At 64.6% G+C, this 15888-nt stretch overlaps 1 protein-coding gene across 1 annotated transcript in view; it reads right to left on the bottom strand.

The window, feature by feature from the left end:
- Window positions 1–15037, bottom strand: part of NCOR2 (nuclear receptor corepressor 2) — a 159203-nt gene extending 144166 nt beyond the window's left edge. The window contains exon 1 of the mRNA XM_054594180.1: window positions 14720–15037. The gene's annotated coding sequence lies outside the window, so the exon portion shown is untranslated. The remainder of the gene's footprint in view (window positions 1–14719) is intronic.
- Window positions 15038–15888: the final 851 nt, after the last annotated feature.

Below are 15888 nucleotides of genomic sequence, written 5' to 3'. Positions count from 1 at the left end.
AGGGCCCCCCTCGGGCCCGGAGTGAACCGCGCTGATTCACTGTCAGCCGCCTGCTGGGCTGTGTTGGGAAGTTCCTGCTTCTGCGGCCAGGGCAGGGGTGGGGGACGAGGGGCACAGGACAGCCACCAGGCCTGGGGCCCCGGAACCGGCCTGAGCCTCTGCACGGGTCATGCCCAGGCTCAGCGCCCAGCGCCCCTCGAGGGCTGGCAGCCCCAGCCCAGCAGCGGCCTCCCTCCCGAGCGGCACCCTTGGGTGCTTGTGGCTGCAGGGCAGGCCGCACAGGAACCTCCCCCCAAACCCCGGGGGACAGGCACCAGGAGAGCCCCGTCCCACCGCCTCTCCCGGCTGGGCTCGCCCGCAGGGCGGCCTCGGAGGTCAGGGGCGACCTCGCCTCTGGCCTGAGACCCGGGACGGCCTGCGGCTTTCGAGCTGCGTGAGCTCAGCACGTTGCTGAGCGCCTCTGAGCCGGTCCCCCCAGGTGACACGGAGCCCCGCCACCCAGGCCGACTTGGAGACTCAGACAGGAAGCACCCACCGCGTGCCCAGCAACCGGCGAGAGCTCAGCAACCGCCCACCTTTCTCAGGTCCCAAACTGTTCTCTTATTGAGGTGACAGTCACGGAACATAAAATTAACCGAGCAGAGTGAACACGTCGGTGGCACGCAGCCCATTCACGCGGCTGTGCAACCCCCTCGCCTGTCTACTCCCAAAGCACCTCCATCTCCCAAAGAAAAGGGACCCCCGCCCACCCAACGGTGTGCACGGCCCCCGCGCGCTCCCCCTCCAGACATCTGCCCCGCACGGAACCGCACACCGTGTGACCTTTCGCATCTGGCTTCTCTCACTCCGCGTGTTATCAACCTCACTTCCTTTTCATGGCTGAGCGGCGCTCTGTTGTACAGATGGGCAATTATAGATTTTTAAAGAAGAAAAATGTGTTATAAATAATATAGAAATGGAACACGGTAACATAATATTGTATAATACACACAGACTCGACGCAGTGAAAAAGGGCTAAGTTATAAAATAAATAACCATCCTGACTGTGATGAGTGGAATCTCGCCAGTGGCAGGCTCCCACATCAGGCCTCCCAGGGCCAGACCCGGCTGCACTGTGTGACCCTGGGCCACCTCCTTGCTCTCTCTGGGCCTCCCCACACGTGAGCGAGGGCACTGATGGGGACCCTCTCGAGGGGCTTCCCGCCCGCACACCTTCGATTCTCAGGAGCCCCCCGGTGAGCCTCAGCCCTGGGGACGAGGGGCCGCGGCAGCCGGGGACGAGGGGCCGCCCCGAGCCGGTGACGGCAAGGACAGGCGCCTCTGGGATCCTGCCCGCCGTGCCCAAGGGCACGCTCTGGACCACAGGGAGGTGTGGACACAGCCCCGAGAGGGGAGCTCAGCGTGGCCTCTGCCCCCTGCCCGGGCCACACCCCGGGGCTGAGTCCCTGAGGCCGGGAGCAGCTCTCCCCAGGGAGGGACGGCCAGAATGTCTACTGACGCAGCAAAAGCAACCCTGGGGGCTGCCCCGCCCTGCCGACCCATCCCCCACCCCGGGCCCCCAAGCGCCTCTTTGCTGGGCAGGAAGCGGCAGCCACAGGCGGCTGTCCTGGGGGTGGGGGGCGCTGGTCTGACCTGCTCTTCCTCCCCCAGGTCACGCCAGGCCTGCTCACTGCCCAGGGACCCCCTCGGCCACGACACAAACCGGCGGAACCTGTCCTCTGTCCTCACGCTGTTCCAGGCCCCAGGGCCCAGAAGGCTCCTGCTTCCTGGGACAAAGCCCCGTGGGGGAAGGCGGACAGCACATGAAGGGGCGAGGCACCTGAGAAATTCCCTGCACCCACAGCTGCAGACGACACGCAGGCGGCGCTTGAGGGTGGCTGCTGCCCAACACCCACCTGCCCCCCACCCCGAGGCCGCCGTGGCAGAGTGCAGGGAACAGCATTCCAGGTGGGGAACAGAGAGTGCGAAGCCCAGGGGTGGGGGGCGTGCGGCCGCAGCGGGAGCCGGGAGTAGGGTGGAGCCGCTCCCCGCAGCCTCGGGGCCCCTGGGTTTATCCTCTGAGGAGAAGAAAGCGGGGGTGACTCCTCAGAAGGAGTCAGAGGCTCCTTCTGACGGGGTCCCCTCAGGCTGCAGCATGGACAACAGAGGGCAAAAACCAAGAATGGATTCGGGGGGCCAGGCGCAGGCTGCTGCAGCTGTCCAAGGCAGAGAGCGGCGCGGGGGGCCGGGGGCGGGGGAGGGAGAGCCATCCATCACAGCGTCTGGTGCCACTACTGCCAACAGAGAGGGTCTCGCTGCAGGTCCCCTCCCCCGCAGCAGAGCACTGTTGTTCTTTACTATTGTTATTGGTGCAGAGAGACGGGGGTCGTTAGGGCAGAGAGGTCTCCGCAGCCCTGTCCCCGCCCCAGAACGTGCGGGGACAGTCTCACGCCACGAAGGTCACTCTCCCCACACAACTTTCAAATGACCTGGCCACTTAAAACCCCTGCCAGGACGACCCCAACAGCAGCTCTTTTCACCGCCACCTTCGCCGGTTGCCAGCCCGGAGCCTCTGCTCTCCCCGCTCGCCAGGCGACACTTACTCATATGCGTGGGAGCTGCCGGCCCTGCCTCCTCTCACTTCCCTTTGCGCTGCGGCGGGGGCAGCGCACTGACGGCTACTTCCGCGCAGTCAGGCTGTAGGAAGGAGGGATTTCAGTGCCCGAGAGCACAGGGGATTTTTCGAGTATGAGTATGTAAATATCGTCAGGGGTCGCCGGAGGCTGTGTGGTGCGGAGCGAGTGAGCCGGCCTCTCTGCGCCGGGCCGGCCTGCGACGCAGGGAGAGCGAGGGCGCTTGCTGGCTCCTGAGATTGAGAAGACCCGGTGAATTAACGGGGCAGGTGCCTGCCACCGTCCGACGTGCAGGCACAGCGCGCGCAGCCCTCGGTCCCCCGCTGCAGGGGCCGGAGGCTGGAGGCGGAGGGGCCAAAGCCCCCGGCCCGGGCCCCAGCTGGGCAGGGGGTGGAGGATAAAATCCCGCACTCCCCGCCTGGGCCAGGTGGCTCACTGCCTGCCAGGCTTTCATCTCCAGGAGATAAGCCGCCTGCTCAAGTTCACGTTCAGGATCAAATGAACCCACTTAATCGCTTTAGGGATCTCCACTGAGCAGGCTCCGCGGGGGCCTGGGGAGGAGGGCGGGGCTCGGCAGCCCCCACCCGCACATCCAGGCACAGAGAGGGTGCTGCAAGGGCACCCTGCCCACACCCCCCCAGGGCACCACCCACCTCAGTCACCCCAAGGGCAGATGCGGGCACACCCGTCTCCGGAGCCTACGCAAAAGGGAAGGGAAGGGCCGGCCCGAGGTGATGGAGCTCCTCATGGGGTCCCCTGCAACCATCCCTCACTCCATTTCACAGACGGGGAGACCGAGGCAGGAACGGGCCTTACGCGGTCACCATATCCCAGCGTGGCGGGGGCGGGGGGACACATGCCAGCCTGGTTCCCGCCGGGACCAGCACCAAGGACAGCTCCTGGCGCACAGTAGGTGCTTAATGAGAGAAAGCACATGAACGAAAGCAATCCGCACGCTGGGCAGAGACTCCAAAGACACCGCCTTCTTGGGCCTCGCTGCCCCCAACAAAGTCCACTCCGAGACCCCTTCACGCACCACGACGGCCCTGGGGGGTCACGATGCAGGAAGTGGGGGGGGGGGCCGCTGGCATAAAGACCAGGGATGTTGCTGAAGTAAGCACCCAACGACAGTACACAGAAGAGCCCCCAGCACAGAATAATCCGGCCCAAAGGTCGGGGCGCCCAGGCCAAGAAACCTACCCACTGCATTCGCTCAGCCATCAGCAGAGCACCGACTGTGTGCAGTGCTGCCAAGAAGACCGGGTCCGCGAGATCCGTGCCACACAGCTACTGCAGGGCACAGGCGGGGCTCGAACCCAGTCCAACGGACCCAAGGCCACACCCCAGGCCCAGCCAGCTCCTGGCCCCGGCCCCGAGTGGGGGCTGCAGATCCGGGCTCGTCCCTGCCCCCGCCTCCCAGCTCTGCAGTGGAGCCGGAGCTGGTCCTGCCCATCACAACCCACACGGCGCCAAGATGCAGGCGGTCTCTCTGGGCGGCGGGGACGTGGTGGTGTTTTCTTTACACGCAGTCTCTGTGTTTCCTAATTTTCCAAAGTACAGAGAACACGTTTGTTGTGCTTCTAAAAGCCAAAAGAGTCTTTTCCGCAAGGCAGCTGTCAGGCCGCAGGCCCCGCCCCCAGGCTCGGGAGTGGGAAGAGCCACTTGCCCGCGCTCAAGAGGGTCCCTGCTCAGCCCCGAGGAGCCCCCTGTGGCGATCCCACCCCCGCGGGTATCCGCAGGAGGAAGGACCGCGCCCGAGCACTGGAGGGCCGCGAGGGGGTCCAGACACCACAGCCGCCCAGAGTGACGCCCCAGGGAAGACAGGGACCCTGCGTCAAGCATCCCCCCTGCAGGATACCATCGAGGAGGAAGGCACACTCCGCAAGGACATCCACCAGCACAACATGCCACAAAAACCATAATCGTAAAATAACTCTAACAATACAGTCCCATCTGCCTCACACGGGACCCTTCGGATCCTCAAGGTCCTATTTTACATAGGACTGGGCCCTCAGAATCCCCGGCTTGGAACCACTAAGTCTGCTGCCTGCCCAAGTGTGGGGGGGGGGACATTACTAGGCTGCATTCTACAAAACCTGTCGCTATTCAACCGCTGCTGACCTACAAAGCAGGCAGATGCCCACAGGCGCGAAGGAAGGCCTCCCCCGCGCCCCCCCCCCCGCCCCGCACGCTTCTCCAGCCTGCACGGGAGACAGGGCCCCCAGCCGCGCACCGGGGGGCATAAAAACGTGGCCGAGAAGACCAGGCGTGCAGCGGAGAAGAGGCTGCCCCTGGCGAGGGGACCTGGGTGAGCTGAAAGCCGCCTGCAGGTCTTTTTTAAATAAAAGGCAGCCACCTGGACCTGGCCGAGGCCGGCAGGTGCGCGCCCACCTCTGCCCGCTCCCTGCTGCGGCCTCCCCGGCCCCCAAGCCCCTCGGTCCCTGCGGGAGCTGCAGGCCCCCGGGGCGGTCTTCCCGGAGGCAGGGAAGGTCCCCTCACCTAAGGATCGGGTTTCATTTAATGGCAAGCTTCAGGTTTCTGGACGCAGGCCCAGGGGCCTTCAGGCCAAGGCGCGGGCCATTTTCTTCCTCCTGTCAATGAAGCCGGGAAGGAAGCTCCATCTGCTCGGAGAATCTGGAACACAGGCCCCTTGGGGACAGCGCCGCGGCAAGAGACCCGGTCCGTCCGGAGCATCATCCCTGGCTCCTCATGGCGGGGCGGGGACGGGACGGACTGGGGACATCTTTTTTCCCTGGCCACTCCGTGGGGCCAGGCACCCCCCTGGGTATGAAGGAATTGAGAACACAGGGCAAGTGAGCCCAAGCACCCCTACCTCACACCGCCCTCTCGCCCCTCAGGGGGCCCCTCTCTGCGTCCGATGCCCCCCTTGTGTTTTCTTTTTCCCCCAGCACAGCCCCTACCCAGCTTACACGTCCCTCGCCACCGCCCCCTGCTCAAGGCCAAGGTCACTGGCAGTGGGGACACTCCACCTCGCTCTCCCGCCGCAGGCGCGCGTGTCTGTCCCTGCAGAGGAGCGGCTGAGCTGGGGGAGCAGGGGGGCCGGAGGGCACAGACCCCTGGTGTCCTGCCCCCATTTAACTGGTCACCCGGGGGGTCACCCGCACATGATGCCCACCCGAACCCCACCCCTGCGGGCCTGGCCTGAGCCCCCTGGACCCGGAAGGGGCCCCAGACCCCAGCTGGGCTCCTCCACACCCGCTCCACGCCCCCCAGCTCTGCCGCCGGCCCAGAGGCCGGGCAGGGCCACTCAGCAGAGAGCTGGGGCAGCACGTCCCTGGCCCCCCGGGCCCGGCAGGCCCGCCTCGTTAGCCTAACGAGCAGGCCGCAGTGCCAGGCGGTTGCCATGGTCACAGAGACACCACGCAGCCCCGGGCGCTGCTCCCAGAGGGTCTGTGGCAGGCCTGGAGTTCAGAATGAGGACAAGCGGGGACAAGCGGGGGCCCCCCAGGCACCCCTCCCCACAGGGCCTGGCCTGCAGGACTCCCAGCCGACAGCGGCTCCCCGAGAGCCCCCTGGGCCACTCCCCACCGCCCACCCCCTCCCCCCGCCCACCCCCTCCCCCCGCCTGCCCAGAAGTCACACGTCACCACAGGGCAGCGGGCCAAGGGGAGGTCGGAGGTCGGCCCGGCCGGGCAGGCAGCCCCCAAGGTTGTGAGAAGGGTCTGGATTTCCTGCAAGGAGCGGTGGGAAGCCCTGCGGGGCCCGAGTGAGGTCAGGCCGCGTAGCCGCTGCGGCCCCCACCCCCGGCCGCAGCGTGCAAAGCTCGGCCACAGGGCGTGACACACTCTGGGACACCAGGGAGAAGGCTGAGAGGACGGCGAGAACCACCCCTGGTGGCCGGCGCCTCACACTCAGGAGCAGAGCCTGTGGAGAGGGGGACAGGCCAGGCCTGAGGCCCCCAGGAGACGTCCGTGAGCAAGGGGGATGCAGGAGGCTGCCGGATCTGCCTGCCTGGCCCCGGGGGCGGCTTCCCGGGACAGGGGTTAGGACACGCCCAACTCCCTCCTCAAATGGCCGCTCAGCCCCCGCTCAGCTAGGAGCAGGCACATGGCTCAACAGCCCATTTCTCTGCCGAGTGAACTGAGGGCCTTGGTCCAGAGGCCCTGGGGCCTGTCCCAGGACGCACTGCACAGCCTGCGAGAAACTGGCGCGGGACCTCAGTTCACGAGCCCCAAACCACAAACACAGGTCACCAGAAACCAAGCCAGCCCCGGTACGCAGGAGGCGGGGCTCAGGAGAGAGGGACCCCCACGCGCCTCCGGGCCTGCCGGCCCCCAGCGCCCACCACCGCCGGCCCCACAGCCCGCCCCAGGCTGGCACCCCCCCGCACGTCCTCCCCAGCTCGAAGAAGCGTCCGGGGCCCACAGGGGAAAGCAGAGACAACCAAAGGCATCAGCACAGCGTCCGTGTGGACACACCTGCAGGACGGCCAGCGTGACGCCCGAGGTCCCCGAGCCCCCGTCCCCAGATGTGGGACAGACAGCTCGACGCTTCACCCCGTGAGCACGTCGTCCGCCCCCAGCAGGGCCTCCCCTCAGGCCAAGCGGCTCTCAAGGGACACAGGCCTCCGACAGGGACATCTTTCACTGTCCAATTCACTCGCTGTCCTCTTCCCAAGTCTGATGGGCGTCCGAAGACCCCGGCTCTTGCCCAGGGTCTGACCTTGGTGAAGACGCTCCAAGGGGCCAGCCCCCGGCCTCCCCCCGGGATCTTGTCAGGAGCCCCCACCCCCCGCCCCACAGGCATCCAGGAGGAACAGCCTGGCAACACCTGCAAAGGGCTTTCGCAGCTCCCGCCCCACTCCAGTCCGCCCCTCAAGAGCGAAGAAACTTTCAGGAATGCAAACGATGAGATAAAAATCCCAGAGCAAAGGAGAGAGCAAAGGGAAACACCAGGGGCAAACTAGCCTGCAATCAAGACGAATTACACACAAACCAAAACACACACCAAGCCACATGGCCCAGCGGGCTCTGTGCTTCCTGCCGGCCAAAGCCAAGAGGGAAATTAGATGGGTCAGAAGTAACGCGGCAAAAGTTGTGAGGAGGACGGAACGCGGGACAGAGGGAGCGTGCAACCTTGTACAGAGGGGAGGGTGGTCTCAGGCGTCACACAAGGCCAGAAATCCTGCCGGAAGTCCGCCGCCCCGCCCGCCGCCCCGCCCAGCCCCCTCCCACCCTGCCGGCCGCCCACAACAGCAGGCAGCAGCACAGCTCGGGGTGACCCTCCAACTCACGGTCCGCTCCGGGCCCACGGTGACAGCCCCGGAGAGCTTCGCTGAAGGACGGAATATGACTCAGCCGCGAACAAGAAGGAGCCCCCCCCCCATCTGCAGCATCACGAGGGGCCCCCCAGGGCCCTGTGCTGGGGGAAGTAAGCCAGACAGAGAAAGGCGAACACCGTACGCCTGTATGTTTATGTGGAATCTAAGGGACACACTAAGTGACCACGCCAAATAGAAACAGGCTCAGAGAGAGAGAACAAACTGATGGTGGCAGGGTGGGCAGAGCGCGGGGGGAGGGCCACAAAGTGCAGAGGCTGCGAAGGGTAAGTTGGCGGTCACAGACTAGTCGCGGGCACGTAAAGTCCTAGGGGACGCAGTCAACCACAGTGGGCCATCTCCGTGCGGACTCGGATGGGCACCGGAAATATCGGGGGGGAGGACCCCTTTGCAAAGTAGATGATCGTCGAACCCGCCTCGATGCTGGGCCCATGAAGCCAATGCAAACACGGCTGAGCATCAACCGGGATTGAAAAATAAAATTTAAAAAAATAAAAAAGAACGAGGCAGCCGCCTGTCTGGGCTGGGCAACATTTCCCGTCGAGGGCCAGAGAGGGAGTCTCTCAGGCTGTGGGGTCGCTGCCACACTCTCGGGTCACACACACAGCGCGGGGCCAGGTGGGCGGGGCCGTGTCCCCACAGAGCTCGATTGGCGGGCGCCGAGATGTGAATTTCACATGTCACCAAGCAGTCGTCGCCGTTCCACTTTTTTCAGCCATGAAAAGCTGTGAAACCATTCTTAGCTCGCACACTGTATAAAAACAGGAAGGGGCTGGATCAGGTCCCCGGGCGGCCGTTGGCTGATCGGCGGAACACACTCCAAGATGTATCATAACTTAGGGGAGGGAAGCAAGAGCCTTGTGCACACACAGCCAAGTCCGTCGGAGGCGGGCTGGCGGCCAGAGTGTCTCAGAGGGGAGCTCTTCGCGCGCGCCCACCCGGGGAACAGAAACTGGGAGGGCAGGACCAGCAAGGCGTCCTTTGACACCTTTGAGCGTTGGTTTAATGTTTTAACAGACCCAGGCACTTTCCCTTACGAAAGTCCGTTTTTATAAAGCCGAAAGCGCATGGCCAAGTCTCAATGCATTACTTTTTGGTTTACTATTTCTGAAACGACAAACAGAAAGCAACACCGTTATCCTGAAAAGAAGTTAACGTAGACGTTTCCTCCGCGGGAAGATGTCCACGGATGTAGTCATTCACGGCAGAAAACATACATGGGGTGTGACAGCACTTTGGGAGAGCAGGCCTGACCGACGTCTCTGCCGGAGCAGAGATGCACGGGGGCGCGGGACAATCGTCCCTATGGACGGGTCCCTGCCCCGTGCACCTGTGCTCAGCCCCAGGAGCCAGAGGTGCCCGCCCGGCGCAGACCCGGTCTTGGCTCCTGTGCTCAAGACATGACAGCCAGCAAAAGAAGCAGGGACACGGAGCCCAGAGCCCCCGGACAGTGACCTGCAGGCAGAGCCAGGAAGAAGAGACCGCTGAGCTAGGAGCCTGACCACGCCGTGCGACCCTGAGTCAGCAGGGACGGCAAATCGGGAAAGCCGTGCCGCCCACGGGGGCCACGAGCCACGTGGGGCCATGCAGATGGATGTGTTAAATTTGAGGCAGATACCACTCCATCCCTCCTCCCTTCAAGAACTCAAAGCCACAGGCGGCTGCGGCCTCGGACTTGGGCTGGACGGATCCAGGCGCCCAACGCCCTCCCCCCGAGAAACGTCCGCTGGACAGAGCTGCCCCGCAGGCCGGGGGGACGGGGGAGGGAGACAGAGGGTGGCGGGGCCCCGGCCAGCTCTGGGCACCAGCAGAGAAAAGCACAGGAGAGAGGAAAGCCCCGGAGGCCGAGCGCCAGGCCCCGCTCCCGCACCCGGAGTCTCCCTCCGCCACCCAGCGCCGTGCCGTCTGATTAGGCAGCCAAGAGCCTCAGCCACATGTGTCTATTTAAATTCAAGTTCATTAAAATGACATAAAATTACCAGTCCAATCGCACCAGCCACGTTTCAGGTGCTCGGCGGCGGCACTCGCGTCTCGCGGCCCCCCGTGGGGACAGCACACACCGAGGACATTCTCCTCCATCCAGGCGGCGGACAGGGCGGGGCTGCCCCAGGCTGGCCTCTGAGGCGGGCACTAGTTCCCCCTCCCCCGTCCCCACCTAAGGATCAGGACACTGAGGCCAGAAGGTCAGGGACTTCACCCAAATAGCTGACGGACGGAAGCAGGATTTGAACCCAAGTCTAACTTCAAAGGAGCCCTCATGAGAGCTGCCTCCAGGTCGGGGCGCTGGGCCCTCCCTCAGGAGCCTCCTCTGTCCGGCCCTCCAGGCCTCCTCGACTCTCCAGGGTGCCCCAGACCTCCAGGGGCACGCATGAAAAGGCAGAGACAGGAGCTGAGCCCACCTGGGACTCCCCAACCAGCCCAGCAGGAGAGGAGCCTGCTGTCTCCGGAGGGCAACAAGCCCAGGCCTGGGGCCCAGGTAAGAGGCCAGTCCCTCGGAGGACCCATCCCAGCAGCCCGTGCACGGGAGCAATGGCTTGTGTCCGGCCAGCCTGGGGGAGAGGACCTGGGACGGACAAGTTCTCCAGGGAAGCCTCCACTCCGCAAGCGGCGCCCGCGAACAGTGGCCGCGGGGACAGGCGCCGTGACTTTGGACCGGGACAACAGAAAGTCAGAAGTACCATCATCATCATCATCTTTGCCTTCTTTGAGATGAGCCCGCGCAGGCTCCCAAGTAGCCTGCCCGAAGTCAAACAGCTGGACATCGGACCCAGCCTCTCGCTTTCTGCCCCTCCTCCCCTCTCCCCGCCGCTCCACTGGCCACAGGCCCACTTGACGGAGCAGGACACCAAACTCCAAGAGCAGCAGGGACCGCCCCTGGGGAGGCCGGGACTCGAGCTGGTGGGAACTCGCAATGGTCTGTCGTCTGCCCGAATCCCCAAAGAAACACTCCCAGACTGTGCTCTGCTCTTGGCTTCCTGTGGCTCCTGACTGCAATGTGAACGAACGCACGCTCCCCCGGGGCCAGCCCGGGCCCAGGTGGACGCGGCGGGCGGGAGCACCGGCCACAGACGCCTCGCTCTGGGCTAACACAGAGGGGGTCACACACGGAAGAGAAGCCGCGCCCCTGGGTGACCTTGAGCCAGCCTGGCCCCCGAAGCTCGCCCTTGGCTGGGAAACCGAAGCAGCTCACCCACGGCTGGGAAATGGAGAAAAGCAGCATCTGCATCGTCAAAGGACCTCTCCGGACCCCCAGCCCCGCCAGCGCGGGGCGGCGGCCTACCTGCAGGTACTCGTCTGCTGCAGGTTTGCGCCTTGCTAAATAATTCAAAGCCATGTTTTCCTTTCCAGATAAACACAGCCCGTCGCCAAGAGGAATGCCAAATTTGCATGAATGTTTAAGATAAAATGAGACTTCAAAGAAATGCCAGGCCTGCGGCTGGCGCTGGTCCCCTCCCCAAGTCCTGGCGAGCACAGAGGGGGTGGGGGGTGGGCGGAGACGGGCAAGTTCCCAGTCTGCTGCCCGCCCGGGGCAAGACCTTCAGGCGCTCGAACAGGACACAGAACTTCTCTGCCACAGAGCAGACGTGCAGTAAATTCCAGCTGCACCGGCGCGACCTGGAATAACCCCGGGTCTTACCACACAGCCAAACCGTGTGACCCTGGGCAAGTCACTTACCTAACGAGCCTTCCTGTGCCTCAATGTCACCCTCCCTAAAATGGGGTCGGCCCTGACCTCACGGGGTGGTAAGGAAGAGTAAACGAGGGGACCCCTAGAGCACGTAGAGCCTGGCACACAGTAAGTGCTTGTTCTGTGTTGGCTGTTATTGTCACTGCATTTTATAGACAGACATACACGGTTGTGTATACACACACACACACATATATATATAGACACACGTACGTATGTATAACGTGTCACAAAGACAACATTTCCCAGGTCCCAGACTACAGTCCACGGGTTACAAAGCCTGTGTCCCGCCGCCAGGACCCTTAAGGGATGCCAGCGGGCCTTTCCCAAACACCACTCCCTCGAGAACCCTCCCAGACCCACCTCAGGGGCAAGACAAGGCCTCCGAAGACAGCTCCTGGCCTGGCCCTCCCTCCCCTGCAAGCTGTCCCCCTCATAGGAGGCCCAGCCTCCGAGGTGTCACCTGGGGGGCCTGCTGTTGGCTTTGAGATGACCACACACACACACACATACGTGCACAGGCCCTCGACCCCCACTGTTGGAAGGGGCGAGAGTCACTGCGCCCGTTTCCGCAGAGTTCCGTGTAAGTGTGCACCCTACCCCCGCCCCCGCAAAGAAAATCGGAGCGATCCACAAACTTCTCCACCCACGGGCCTCAGGTGGGGGGTGGGAACAGAGAACAAGGCACACCCCCCCTCGCCGGCAGCGGGAAGCCAGGCCTGGCAGCCTCCGCTTGCAGCCTGAACTCCCGGGGCCGCTTTCCCACGCGCCTGCCTGCCAGCCAGCCAGCCAGCGGGTGCGTGCCAGCGGCCAGCCCCCCGCCCCGTGCCCACAGAACAATCGAGCCCCCCCCCGCTTGGGGCTTTCATGCAGCTGAATGCGTGTTTGCAGAGCTCAGAGATCTTCAGGAGGTGGTAGGAGTATTATTAATTGGGGGAAAAGAGCAGATTATGCCAAATAAATCTTTCCCACGTAGCCAAACCCTGGCCGAGGAAGGGAGGGGGCGCGCTCAGCCCCACGAGGGGTCTCCATCCCTCACCAAGGCCTGACAGCCACATTACCATCTACATGGATTCATCAATAGTATTGATCCAGAGCAAGCGTAAATAGCTCAGTGGGAAGAGGCCAGGGCTGGGGCCCGCTGCCTCCCGCCCCCACGTCTGGGCACACTGCAGACTCCCCAGGCACCTGGCAGTGTCGGCGGTAAATTTCCAGGCAGGGACGAGGCAGCCGGCGTGGGGAAGCCAGACAGCGCCCAGGACGCCCCTTGCAGCCCTGCCACCGGGCCTCCACGCTCAGCCGGCGCCAGGCCCAGCCGGCTCCCGGCCCCCGCCCAGCGCTGGCACGGCTGACTCCGTCTGCGCATCTGCTCAGTGGGCACAGGGCACCACCTGCCCCTCTCCATCCTCAAGGGCAGCGGCCAAGGGGGTAGAAAGAAGGCCCCCCCTTCCCCGCCCCCCCCCCCGGCTCCCAGGCACAGTCTCCCGGGACTTTCTGAGCCTGGGATTAAAGGCTGAGTTTCAGAAGCCAAGACTAATGACAACAGTGGCGCAGGGATACGTATACAAATACCTCCCGTGTGTTATTGTTCTCAGTTCTCGCTCAACAACCCTGTGAACTCAGTATTATTATTATCGTCCCACTTTGCAGATGAGACACCTGAGACACAGAGAGGGGAAGTAGTTTGTCCATGGTCACACAGCCAGGAAAGTAGCCAAAGTAAAACTCAAACCCAGGGACTTACACAGCAGGGCTGGCTGCGAAAGGCTATCGCAGCTCCTGTCCCCCCCTCCTGTGCCCCACAGCCCTCGCTCCGCCCCCAATCCAGGAAAAAAAAAAGGCCACCCACAACCACGTGCACAGCACTGCCCTGGGTCCCCCATCACCTCCCTCCAGGCCCAGAGAGCCCCTTAGATCAAAGCAGCCAGAGACCCAGATCAGGTTTAAAAAGGGCAAAGTCAAGGCCACGGATAACACAGCCCATCCAGCCCACAGGGATGTTCTCTTCCCCCCTCCCTGCCTCCCTCGCACATCCTTCCTCCAAATCTGCAGAAGAAAAAAAATAATCATAATAAAACCAGTTCTCACCAACAGGGGGGAGGGGGAGGAAGGGAGGAGGCTGAACCGACAGAAAAGATCCGCCTCCGCTACACGCGACAGGCGGCGACAGGCGACGAGAGGACACTCGCTTCCCCAAAAAATAAACCTACAATGTAAAGATAACGCGGGCGCCGCACGCTAGCTGAGCCCGGGCGGCGGCGCTCACCGGCACGGCGTGTCTTTCCCGCCCGCCTGCTCCCTCCCTCCCAGCTTTTTCCTGCGAGCGCCTGGGGTGGGGAAGGCGCGCCCCACGGGGCCCCCTCAATCCTCGTATGTCTCCGGGGAGGTTCCCCCGCAACTATGGACCCACCGGGTCCGGCCCAAGTGGGATCAGCTCTGAATTCCAACTTCCCAAACTAGTGGCATCCCAAGTATCCGCACAGCCTGGGGGAGGGACCAGGAGGCGGCCCAATGGGGCGTCACCAGCCGCGGGAGGCAGGCCCAGACACCAGGAACACCGGCAGCGGGGGAGGGGGAACAACAGGCGCCGCTCCCGGGGGGGACCCCCGCCCAGCGCCCTCTGGCCCCCTGCCTGGGAGCGCCCGCGGCCAGGGCCACCCCCCAGCTGGCAAGAACCCCCCCACGCGCCCTTGCACCGCAGCCAGACCGGGGAGCCGGGTGTGCCATCTCCAGGGGCTCCCCAAACCCGTGCTGCCCGCTGAAAAACAAGGCGCAGTGTCACCCCCAAACTCTGGGGCTGCTACGGGAGGAGAAAGGCGCATGGCGGCCATGCCCCACAAGGTGGGGGGCTGACCTCCACATTTCCAGGGCGCCCCCGCGCCCACCCCCCCGGCCGGGGAGCTGGAGTTCCCCTAAGTTCCCGGTGCCCCCACGCACGCGGGCTGCAGTGTCGATGGGGCGCCCTGCTCCCCAGCAGGCCAGCCCCCGAGAGCGCCAACTCGCGAGTGCAGGGGCCCCGCCAACTCCGCCGCGTGCGCCGCCCGCTCTTCCCCCGATCCCCCGGAAGCGCGCCCCAGGCCTCTCCCCGACTCTCCACGGGGACCCCCGACCCCAACTCACCTCGCGGAGGTGGCGGCGGCTGCGCCTAGAGTCGGGGCGCGCTCAGGTCGCCCGAGCGCTCAGGCAAGTGGCGGTGTGGATCCGGCTGGGGGCGCGCAGTAGGCCGGGCCTCCAGCCGGGGCGCGATCCTCCCGCCGCCGCCTCCTAGGGCGCCAGCCCCGGGTCCCCGGCCCGCAACTTGGCGCGCATGGCGGGGCGCAGGGCCCGGGCGCACAGCTAGGGCGGGGCGCGGGCGGACACGGGGCTGCTGTGCGGCCCGGCCTGCCCGCGGCTCCGCTCCCCGGCGGCGGCGGCGGTGGCTGCGGCGGCGGCGGCGGCAGCGGCGGCGGGAGGGGGAGGAGGGGGCGGGGCGGGAACCCGGGAGGCGGTGGCTCTGCCTCCCAGCTCCCGGCTCCCCGCCCGCACCGACGCGCACGGCCCGTCCCCCCTCAGGCTCCTTAAAGGGCCCGTGTCGCCTCTGCCGGTCCTACGCGCACACGTTGCTACACACACACACACACACACATACACACACACACAGGAGTGACACCGAGTTTCTTTTTAAACCGCTCCCCGAAGGAGGAAGGAGGGGGGAAGCATCCCCCCATCCTGTCCCCCGTCCTGAGGGCCGCACATTGTCTTCCTCCTCCCCAGCCCCTGATACTTCACTGGGATCGCCTTTCAGCCATTAAATTATAACTCAGGAGTGGCCAGGGGGTGGGGAGGGGACGCACGGGGAGGGCCACACACGGGGCCTTTGAGGGATGCACACAGCTGCGCAGGGACACGCGATGTCGCTCCGCCCTCCGGAGCTCTAGCACACAGTAGGGTGCGGGCTCGCTCCAGGGGGCGTGCACACCAGGCCTCGGCACACAGGAGACGAAGTTCAAGTGGACGCGAGGGTACACAGCCCCCACGCAGGGGGAGAGCGGCCTGGGACTCAGAAAAACGCTGGGACGCGCAGGCGAGCTCACACACCCAGAGGCCCACACACTCCAATGTCCGTTTCATGAGAGCGGGGATTTCTATTTGTTCACTGCTCTTACACAGTGAGGGGACCCGGAATGGGCCGCGAGTGAACGGCCATTTGGGGATATTCAGGGACGCACTGCACAGACTCGATGCTGCGAGGCTGTGGTCGGACACACTTGGACGCCCGCGCCCAGACAGCACGGCACGCAGGCTGCCAG

The sequence above is a fragment of the Pteronotus mesoamericanus genome, unplaced genomic scaffold (assembly GCF_021234165.1).
Source record: "Pteronotus mesoamericanus isolate MK-2021 breed Mesoamerican mustached bat unplaced genomic scaffold, CSHL_Meso_final scaffold_507, whole genome shotgun sequence".
Classification (NCBI taxonomy): domain Eukaryota; kingdom Metazoa; phylum Chordata; class Mammalia; order Chiroptera; family Mormoopidae; genus Pteronotus; species Pteronotus mesoamericanus.
This window is presented reverse-complemented; position numbering and strand designations above follow the sequence as displayed.